We start from the raw sequence: 10916 nt of genomic DNA, 5'->3' as shown, positions 1-10916 counted from the left end.
GTGTCAGACACCTGGCTGATCACAAAAATAATAATCCTATAATAATCCTTACCTTTGATGTAGCAGCACCTTTCACATAGGCAGGATGTTTGAAAGTGCTTTACAGGATAACTGAGTATATATTTATTTATTATATATTTTTTATTATGTATTTATTATTTATTTATTAATTTATTACTTATGTAGTGAAGGAATAAAAGGGAACATGAGATCAATGCATCTAAGGATTTGTCACCTGCTTTGCTTCTCTATTTTTTAAGGCAGCGATTATGTAGAGGAGTGGAATGCCTGTTAGGCAGATCAGGAAGGAGATTAAAAAAACATCCTCCCCCAAAAAAAACAAGATACACAAACTCAATCCATTGCGACCCGCAGCTTTGTTTACTGCTGGAGCAGCAGAAGAGTTCCCGCCCCTAGGCCAAAAAACAAACTAAAACTGTATCCAGCAAGGGAATTTCCAATAGTTACGCAGAAGTGCTTGGACTGACTTGTGCATTTGTAAGTAAAAATCTTTGTTTATTTCATTAGAAATCTGCATTTTCTTGCAACGTTCAAACCTTGGGACTATAGTAAGGTTTTGTAAGGTGAAGCTGGTATCAGAAGAATTAACAGCACTGACAGATTGCATATACACTTCGTCTTTCACATTGGGAGGACCAAGGCACTCAATCATACAAATTATCCGCTCTTAATTAGTACATGATAGGAGCACAGCAGAGAGATTGAATCTGTAGTATGTATTTCGTGAAGGTTGATACATAGCACAAGAATAGTTTGAGCGAGTAGACTCTTCAGCCAGTTTACTCTCATGCATCCATACAACAGTCTCAACTATCTTCCCATTACTGCTTGAATGAACATAGATGAACATTGTGCAATGTCACAACATCAGAAGCAATCGCTAATTCTTCATAAAAGAAAGAAGTTCAGGAGGTCAGGATCAGCTAAAACCAGAAGTATTGCAGCTTCCCTTGGAGACTAAGACCAGAGAGAATATAAAATGTATTTGTGGTATCTGTCAAACCAAGAGGTCACATGATTCTCTTCTCTCTACTTAGTTACTGTAGTCAAGAGAGCACTGGGCTGTTTTTTTTTAATTTAAAAAATTCTAAAGAGAAAGAGATAAGCTGCAAGTCATTGAAATAGAATAGATTATTCTGTGTTATCTAAGATGTTTGAATGCTGATATAAAACTCTTCTGCCCGAATCCTGACCAGCACCAAACACTGCAACTTCAAAGGTTCTCGCCTTCACCTATAAATCCCTTCAAGCCTTAGCACTTCCCTATCTCTGGGGTCTTCACCTACCCCACTCCTCTGCTTAACTCTTCCGCTCGGCTGTCTCTGGCTTGTTGCGCATCCCCCACCCTATTGGAGTCACCTTCAAGAGCCGAAGTTTCAGATTCTACACCCTTGGTTCTGTAACTCCCTCCCTCTATCCCACCACCAACCGGCTCCTCCGCCCCCTCCCAACATGCCTTGCAGATACTTTCCGCTGACTCTCACTGCGAGAAAATGCTGGACTTCCTCGAGTCCAAAATCGAGCGAATCCGCTCAGCTGCCACTGCCCTCCCAACTTCCACCCCCTTCCTACCCTCCCCACACACAATTACCCATCCGACAATTATCCATCCCTTCTTCCACACCTTTGAACCTGTCACCCCCTCCTCTGTCTTCAACACAGTAACCTCCATGAAGCTCACCGCCTGCTCCCTGGACCCCATCTCTACCCCTCTCCTTAAATCCCAGCTCCACCTCCTTGCCCCACTACTCGCCGACATCATCAACAAACGAAGAGTGTATGGGAAAGTCCAGGAATATTGTATTTGTCTTTGAGGTAAAAGTAGAAGTTATTTTATGATTTAACTTTGCTGTAAGGGTGATCAGAATCTAAACTCTCCATTATTTTTGTTATGATTATCTTAAGTTATTTCTTCAAGTTACTAACTCACTGACAAGTGGAAATTGTTTCTTATTGGTTATCCTATCTAAATCTCTCATAATTTTGATTAATAATGATACTTGCATTTGATACAGTGCTTTATCACATCTTTGAAACGTCTCAAAGTGCTTCACAGAATATACTGTAAAGTGAATTGACTGTATATTTTGTTGGGCAAAACATGGCAGCCAAATACGCACAGCAGTGTTCTACAAACAGTCATGGATTGAGCAACCACATATTTTTAAAGGAATTATTACCCTCAGAAAAGCGATCCACCAATCGACTAACAACCAGGTTCCTACTTACCTCCAGGTAAACAGAAGCGAGTGGAGTAAGAAAGCCGAGTGCTCTAATCACTGAGCTACACATTTGTTACTTCATCATGAATGTTGCAATAGTTCAAATAGGGGTATTGTGGTTGTGAATCTTTTGCATGGTGTTACAAGTCTATCACATGAATACGATGAGTCTTTTGACAGTGTTACAGCATGTATACTTTTGCTTTTTTACTTTTAGATTTTTCTCACTTCCCAGTCAGTGTGTTTTATCAGTCACAGTTGAGTAGAAGAACAGTAGGCTGTGTTATGTCAGACTAGAACTGTCTGAAATAGAAACTGTAATCCTGTTAGACTTTTAGCCTTGATTTGCATGTTGGAAAATAATTGGTGGAAGTATACAGAGCCAATTGAGCCAGGAAGTCACTCAGAGGATGTGCCTGGAAAACATGAATAGCGAATGGAATAAAAAGGTAGCCTTTGTTTCCAGATAAGGCCTAAAAGGCCTATTCAGCATATAAGATAATTTGATCTTAACATTGTAAGATCACGCAAACATATGGAACAGTCTTAAGTTCAGTTTTAATTTGGATACCATTTCTCTTTTTGAAACTGCGGAAAAACAGCTTTCAAATTAAGATTTTGGATAATTCGGTGTGATCTTAAACTTTAAGATACAAGGGTTTTTCCAGCTAAAAGGACAGAGCTTTTCTGTTCTTGTGGTACTTGACAGTGGGCCACAGGAATTACAAATAATGATAATCACGGGCTCTTGTGCAATTTATCTTCTTGTGTTACTTAATTCAAACTGCCTTGTCCAATTATATGTGGAGTGGAGCCTGCTGAAAAAGGGAAGTTTTATTGCCACATAGCGCTAACCCAACTGCTATCCTGTTTTCTGCGACTCAGTAAAACTGTTGACTCTGTCCAATTGTTCCCAGGACTGTGTCTAAACTTGATAGCAAAAACCACAGTCATAGTTTGGTATTTGCCCAAAAGAGTAAGACTGAAATTATTGGAAGCTTTCCCTCACTTCCCTGTAAACTAGTTGCATTTTTTTCAGGATATGAATTACAGCCTCAAGATTGGTTTAGAAGAAGAAGGCCCCTTGGCCCATCTGATCTCATACTTGCAGAACACTCACCATCCCCAATCATAGCAGCAAGCTGCCTGAGTCCAATGTTTTGGTTTCAACCACTATACCAGCAACCTGCTCCAGTCGGTAATTGCCCTCTGGGTAAAGAATAGTTCAGGCTGAAATTCAACAAAAATAACTTGAACTTAAGTTGCACTTGGCACTTAGGAAAACATCTCACAGAGCTTTACAGATTTAGAGAGTGAGCCCAAGCATGGTGGAATATAGGAGGGGTAGGAGAAAGGTGGCTCAAGTCACAATCAAAGAGATAGATTTTTAGAAGGGTTTTGAAAGCAGAAAGGGAGGGCCTGAAATGGATGGATTTTGAGAGAGTTCCAGAGATCGGGGTCAAAGTGGCTGAAAATTCCTTTGGAGGTGGTGATGCAGAGAGGATGGGAGACATAAAGCAAGCTTGAGTTTGTAGAGCAAAGGGAGTGGGTGGATTAGGAACACAGGATATGATAGAGGTAAGGTGGGGCAGTAATCATAGAATCGTACAGCGCAAAAAGAGGCCACTCGGTCCATTGAGTCTGTCAGCTCTTTGCAAAGAGCAATGCAATGTCAATCCCACTCCCTAGTCCTTTCCCCATAACCCTGTAAACCCGTCCTCCTCAAATACCCATCCACCGCATTTTTAAAAGTTGTTATCGAATTTGCCTCCACCATCCTTTCAGGCAATGCGTTCCAGATTCAAACAACTCGCTGCGTGAAAACATTTCTTCTCACCTCCCCTCTGCTTCTTTTAGAAACTATTTTAAATCTGTGACCTCAAGTCACCGACCCACCCACCAGTGGAAATAGTTTTTCCCTTTCTAAGCTATCAAATCCCCTCATGATTTTGAAAACCTCTATTAGGTCTCCTCGTAACCTTCTCTGCTCCAATGAGAATAATCCCGGCCTCTCGAGCCTTTCCTCATAATCAAGGTCCCTCATTCCTGGTATCACCCTCGTAAATCTCCTCTGCACCCTTTCCAATGCCTTAACATCCTTCCTACAGTGTGTGGCCCAGAACTGGGCGCAGTATTCCAACTGAGGCCTAACCAGTGTTGTATACTCTCGTGACTCTTGTACTCTATTCCCCTACTTATAAACCCTTGCTGATGTACAGCAAGGAACTTAAAGTCAAGCAAAGGTTAGAAGGTTAGAGCTAGGATCTTAAAGTCTACCTGCTGAGGTTTAGGAAGCAAGTGGACCCTGGTGAGTAATGGGGGTAATGCACTCGTGGAGCCTGATAGGGAAGGGAAAGTTCTGGGTGATCTGGAGTTTACAGAGATTAGAGCTGTTGATGTCAGTGAGCAGGGCATTAGAGAAATCAAGTCCAGAGATGACAAAACTGTGGGTGAGGGTTTCAGCTGATTGAGGTTGGAATGAGGGTAGTCAATGATATGGAAATGGTGGAAAGGGGACTTTGCCAAATCCATGTATCAAATGCAAGAATTATTATCAATATTATTATTTTTATTTCCCCTCCCCAAACAGGATGCTGGATCCATCAAAATGTTCAAGACTGAGGTGGATAGATATTTATTAGGTCAGGATATCCAGGAATATGAGGCAAGGGCTGGTAATTGGATGTGAGGTACAGATTAGCCACGATCTTACAGAATGGTGGAACAGACTCGAGGGGCTGAATGGCTTACTCCTGTTCCTATGTTCCTATAACAGCAAGTCTTCTTTCACAAATGCGCTGGGACAGCTAAACGTAATGATCCAACAGTACCCCCACCCGTCTCGCACTTGGCTTAGCGAGCTATAAGATTTGCTCAGATTGTTCCAGTAACAATTGTCACAGTGGCAACTGCTTGTTTATTAAAGGGGAAAACTGCTGACTTAATCAGCCCTAATGCCACAATTAACAGACTGCACATTACAGCTGCCAGCATTTCGCTGCTCTGTTGCACTAACAGCCATTCCCACAATAATCACACTCAGTACCAGTTGCAGATCCAACTGGATGCACAATTTCATCACAGCATTCCCCAAAGTCGCTTCATATTTGTCACTTTATTGTGTCAGGCAGCCTTCCCACTGTTATCATTCAAGCTCAGTTGTCCTGATGCTGAATGAGAGAGAAACTCACTTGGCACCATTTAAATGCAGAGAGGATGCAGCAAATATTTTTAAGTAAACTTGCTGAGCAGCAAACTTGTGAATCAGCTGTGGCCTATTTACAAATGAATTATCTTCTATTTCCTAATGGGAAGCATGCAGATTTTGTTTTGTCTGTGGAGCTTCATAGTGAATTACTTCCATGTTTTTCAAGGCTCTTTGTATTATAGTACTGCCTTTTTTTTAATATGCCAGATAACGAATTGTCTTTCACCAATTGGATCAAAGACAAAAGCAAAATGAATTTCTGCTAGTTTACATTACTATGATTGTCCTGTTTGTAAGCTTACTGGTGTTTCAACTAAGATGGCAATGTGATTGAATTTACACAGCTACAGACAGTGCGATTGAATTTACACGGCTCAGAATTCGGCCTATATCTTGACCTGTATGACCATTTTGTCTTACAATTGAAGATCGTACATAATTGTGGAAACTTCATAAATTCTGTCTTGATTTAGATGCCAGTTTCTTTTTAAGAAAGCTGAAAACAGGCTTCCAAAATGAATACTGAATTTGAGAATTTTCTATAATTCTGTACACCTTAAATTTTAAGACAAAATTTTAACACAGGCCTCATAGGCTAAGCCCAAGTGAAATTTCAGACCTTTTGTTCAGACATTCATTTCTTTATATGTTTTTCATCCCATGGCTGTTTCCACAAACTGGCTACTGTATTCACCCACAAGGTACACATTTACTCCATTTTGCAGTATCTCCTGTGAAGCACTTTGAGATGCTGGCTCTAAATGGAAGGTACTATGTGAAATGTAAGGATTTTTATTGTTATTATTATCCTTGACAAAGAATGTGAAAGTAGCGATGGATTCTTTGGAATTAACTTCCAATAGTATAACTGGTTAATAATAATAATAATCCTTGCATTTGATCGAGCACTTTTCACGTCGGGAGGACGTCCCAAAGCGCTTCACAGAACACACTGTAAAGTGAATTGACTGTATATTTGTGGGCAAACGCGGCAGCCAATTGTGCACAGCAATGTCCCACAAACAGTCGTAGATTGAAAATGACCAATTTATTATTGTTTTTGGTTTTTGGAGGGATTATTATTAGGCGTGTGGAGTAAGGAAACTTGCCCAAGCTTTCGCCCTGCCTGGAATTGAACTCAGGTCTCTCGCTTGCAAAGCGAGTGCTCTAACCACTGAACTACAGGAAGCTAAACATCCATAAGAAGAATATTGTGGAGTCCTGTAGTTTAGTGCTCAGAGCACTCGCTTCGTGAGTGAGAGGACCTGGGTTTGATTCCTGGCAGGATGAAACATTAGGCAAGTTTCCTAACTCCACATGCCTCTGTTTACCTATCAGTAAGTTGGAACCCAGTTGTTAGTCAATTGGCAGATCGCTTTTCTGAGGGTAATTATCCCTTTTAAAAAAAAGTGCAGTGATTCAATCCACAAATGTTTGTGGGACACTGTTGTTCGCAATTAGCTGTTGAGCTTTGCCCACAAAATATACAGTCAATTCACTTTACAGTATATTCTGTGAAGCGCTTTGAAACGACTTGATAACATAAGACTCAATATCAAATGCAAGGATTATTAGTATTATAATGAAATCACTTATTACACACCAGTCACATGTTTAAATTCAACAGCCAATTTGTCAGTTTTCTATTTAGGGGGCAGGAGAGTGGAGGTGTGGCTGGGATTTATGTTGCTCGATTTTCATTGAAAAAGTGAGCATAGATTTCTTGGTGCTGCATTATCCACAGCTGCACCAGCAGGAGCAAGACTTCACCCTATCAGCAAAGTCAGTTACAGTCTAATAGAAGTATATGAGTGTACAAGAAGATAGCATGGAATTGTGATTAGAGTAGACGGACTCAGCCAGTCAGCTACCTCCAGCATTGGTCAAAGGGCATCTGTGTTGTCATTTTCATGAGAACTGATGCAAATCACTGGATCATTGAGTATCGTGAAATCACAATCTCTTGGTGCAGATCAATACCGTCATTACACTTACCTATTGCTCAGGTCAACTCTTCAATGGGCAAGCATTGTTTTAGTGGACCTGTTAATGCAAGCTGCATGTCTCAGGTATTATGAATTTTCTCCGAATTTCAACTCACAATCATTGTTAAGTGCATTGAGATGTTCTTCTGCATAAATGAGGCCAATACACCTTTGAGATGCATCTGAATGAGGTATTTGTGATGTGTGCCTGGATCTGGGGAAATGCCAGGCGGCCTTAAGACCCTTTCATGGAAATATGCTTAATACTAGCTGCTGCAAACAATCAAATCACTTCAGGAAGGGAAATAAATCAACAATGACCTGACTGAAGCCAAAGATAGCGAAATTAACAGTGGAGATCTTCAGTTAACTTAGATCCCATCGATCCTGGGGAGCTCAAAACAAATACATTGATTCAACCCTTGGAAACAAACTGCTCCAGGTGTATATGTAACCATGTCAGCAAACCTAACACATCAGTAATAATCTTTGCATTTCGATATATATATATATATGCATTTCATGTTGGGAGGACATCTCCAAGAACTTCATAGGATGTACTCTAAAGCATATTTTTTATACTATTGTATACAATGTATTTTGTAAACGAAGCAGCAACCAATTTGCAAACAACAACATCCTACAAACAGCTATGAAATAAATAAATGAATGACCAATTTTATTTGGGGGATTGTTCACCAAGACATTGGAAGAAACTACCTACTCTTTTCAAATAGTTTATTGTCCACCTGAACAGGTAGACGGGACCTCAGTTTAATGTATCATTGTAAAGATGGTACCTCCAACAATGCAGTACACCTCCATCCAGCACTGCTCACTATTGGCCATGGGTCTTTTGCCACTCTGACCCCACACTCTGGATCTCCATCCTGCAGTCCTCCGCCAGCAACAGAGACATGCTGACACCTATTTGTTTTCTATAAACTGCATGCTATGAAAATGTACAACAGCTTCGCGAAACATGTGTATGCAGGTAAGTTTTTTGAAAGTGGGAATATATGGCATATAACTAGCACAATGGCAGAAAATGGCAGTTAAAAGTGCATCCTTTTAAACCTGTCCTTATCAACGTGTTTAATGCTGTTTAATAGCCTCCCCCTCCTCCAAAACTTTAAGAAAATAGTTTCTCCCAACCTGCAAAAGATGCTCCTGCTTTTTAGCTCACTGTCATAATTATCACATCACATACTGCAGCAGATTGTCTCCCTAGGTGTGTGTGTATGCCTTCCTAATTCCTTTCTCTTTTCAAATAGTGGCAAAGGATCTTTAATGTCTTTAACATCCACTTGAACAGGCAGACAGGATGCACCTCAGTTTAATATCTCAGATGAAGGATTGTTTAATGAGAATGTTGCACGTGAGCCCTGCAATCCTCCACTGGCAGATCAAGTGGTCAATCATGGTTTGAAAAGCAGGTGATACCACCACCACCACCAACAACAAGGTACATTTGTATAGCGCCTTTCATGTCAGTAGGACGTCCCAAAGCGCTGGACAGTCAGGGATCCGCACCTGAGCTGGTGGTTGGGATTAAAAGAGGTGGAGGGCAGAGAGGGTAGGGGTAGGAGGGTGACTGAAGGCACGGTCGAAGAGGAGAGTCTTGAGACAGGTCTTGGTGAAGGCAAGAGAAGGGACAAGGAGGAGGGTCTGTGGGATGGAGTTCCAGAGGGTGGGGGTAGAGAGGTTGAAGGCCTGCCCGCCAATGGTGAGGTGGGCACGGCGGGGGACGTGAAGCAGGCCAGAAGAGGAGTGAGCAAACAGGTTGGTAGGGGGTTAGGAGGGAAGAGAGAGAAAGACAAAAAGAGAGACAGAGAGATTATAGCGGGAGTGGGAGACATGCAAAATGGGAGTCAGTTTGTGAAGCCCTGAACTAGTCATCCCTTAAACTGAGTTAAAAGATCCATGTTTTGAGTTTGTCATAGACATAGAAGCAGTACATCAGGATGAAACATGGAGAGGAAAAAATAATGGGATTTTATTAAGAAAATGTATCATATTTAAAAAATGCATTAACTACAAAAGTCCTCAGCTGCTTTTCACTTTGAGATACAGGGATCCACAATTACCCATGCTACAAATTCAGCAGAGCATGCAGCAAAATATATTAGAAAGGAAGATGAAAATTACTGAAGTTCTGTGAAGCCATTTCTGACTGTATAATGTCATTTTCAGCTCTTTTGAATCTGTACAACACAGCAGTTCATTAATGCTGACTGGAACTGGCAGTGAGTGCCTCTCAGGCATTGAAACTATTCTTTTTTTAAAAATGAAATCCTTGCAAAGCAGAATTTTCTCTCCAACTACTGATCTTTCTATTTCAATGGATGACTTCAGTTCCAAAAGTCATTTGGCCGATGATTAACCTAAATTTTCTGTTTCCTTGCAGACAAGTGAATTCATTCCCTTTCCTCCTCAAATGCAGGATAAAACAAAACATTAAAATCATGAGCCCTAGTTACAGGCTTTTTCATGTCAAAAGATGAGCTAACTGTGTGTCCATTTCCTACCATTTCCAGCCAGACAATTTGATTCATAGCCACACAGTGCAAATAACACAATAGAATGTTAAATGTAAAATGTAAAAATCATTAGTGATTGCCATTATCCCACGTGAACTGGGTTCAAGTGATTTCATGGGTTTTACTTCCGGATATCAAAAAGTAGTCGATGACTATCAAGGGAAGTGGGTAAACATCTGGTTAAACATATGGACATTAAAAATATTAGGGGATATGTGGAAAGAGACAGGAAATGGGATTAAGTAAAATAAGGGTAATTTAGTAATGGAGGTAACAGTGTTACTCAATAGTCTGAATACTGAAAATTTCTACTTCAGTGACAGTCCCTATTTTTTCCTATCTCTGCTTTATTTCAGCCGGCCACCAGGACAAGCAGACAGTGAGCTGAAAAATATCAGACATGTCCAAGACCAGAAAACGCAGATACACAGTCACTACACCGTAAAAATTCTGATACGTGTTTTTGAGACATTTCAACAGCGTGATAAGACGTTATGTGGAATGCAAGCATTATTATTATTATTTAAAACCTGGTTAAACATGGGCACCATTTTAGCTGTAATTTCTGTTTCAATAAAGGCCAATTCTGAAATGAACTGTGACGGCTGAGCAGTGAAATTTAAGAACAGTTTGAGACTTTGTTACTTTGGAATGTGACACTCAGTGGATTCTCCAACACATGTCTGCCTTTGATAGCTACCAGATGTGAAGTTGAAAGTGGACCGCTGAATCTCTTCTTTCATTTTACAAGATGTTATTGTTTTCTTTTTCTGTCTATTGCAAAAAAAACTGACTCATTGCTCAGCTGAAACCTCCCGAGGATCAAAAGGGTGGATTTAAGAGTAATTATTGCACAAAGATTGTAATATATAACAAACTGAATATCAACCTTGGAAAGGTGTGGGCCAACTTAAAATGTTGCAAATTTGGTTCCTGACAT

The 10916-nt window shown here is 40.5% G+C and overlaps 1 long non-coding RNA gene across 1 annotated transcript; it reads left to right on the top strand.

Annotated features, from left to right (window-relative positions):
- Positions 1-376: 376 nt before the first annotated feature.
- LOC103183952 lies at positions 377-10415 on the top strand. Its single transcript, XR_488469.1, has 3 exons — positions 377-498; positions 8752-8901; positions 10333-10415. It is a non-coding gene; the product is annotated as an uncharacterized LOC103183952 (long non-coding RNA).
- The last annotated feature ends 501 nt before the right edge of the window (positions 10416-10916 follow it).

This window comes from Callorhinchus milii, unplaced genomic scaffold, assembly GCF_018977255.1.
Source record: "Callorhinchus milii isolate IMCB2004 unplaced genomic scaffold, IMCB_Cmil_1.0 Scaffold2, whole genome shotgun sequence".
Taxonomy (NCBI): domain Eukaryota; kingdom Metazoa; phylum Chordata; class Chondrichthyes; order Chimaeriformes; family Callorhinchidae; genus Callorhinchus; species Callorhinchus milii.
This window is presented reverse-complemented; position numbering and strand designations above follow the sequence as displayed.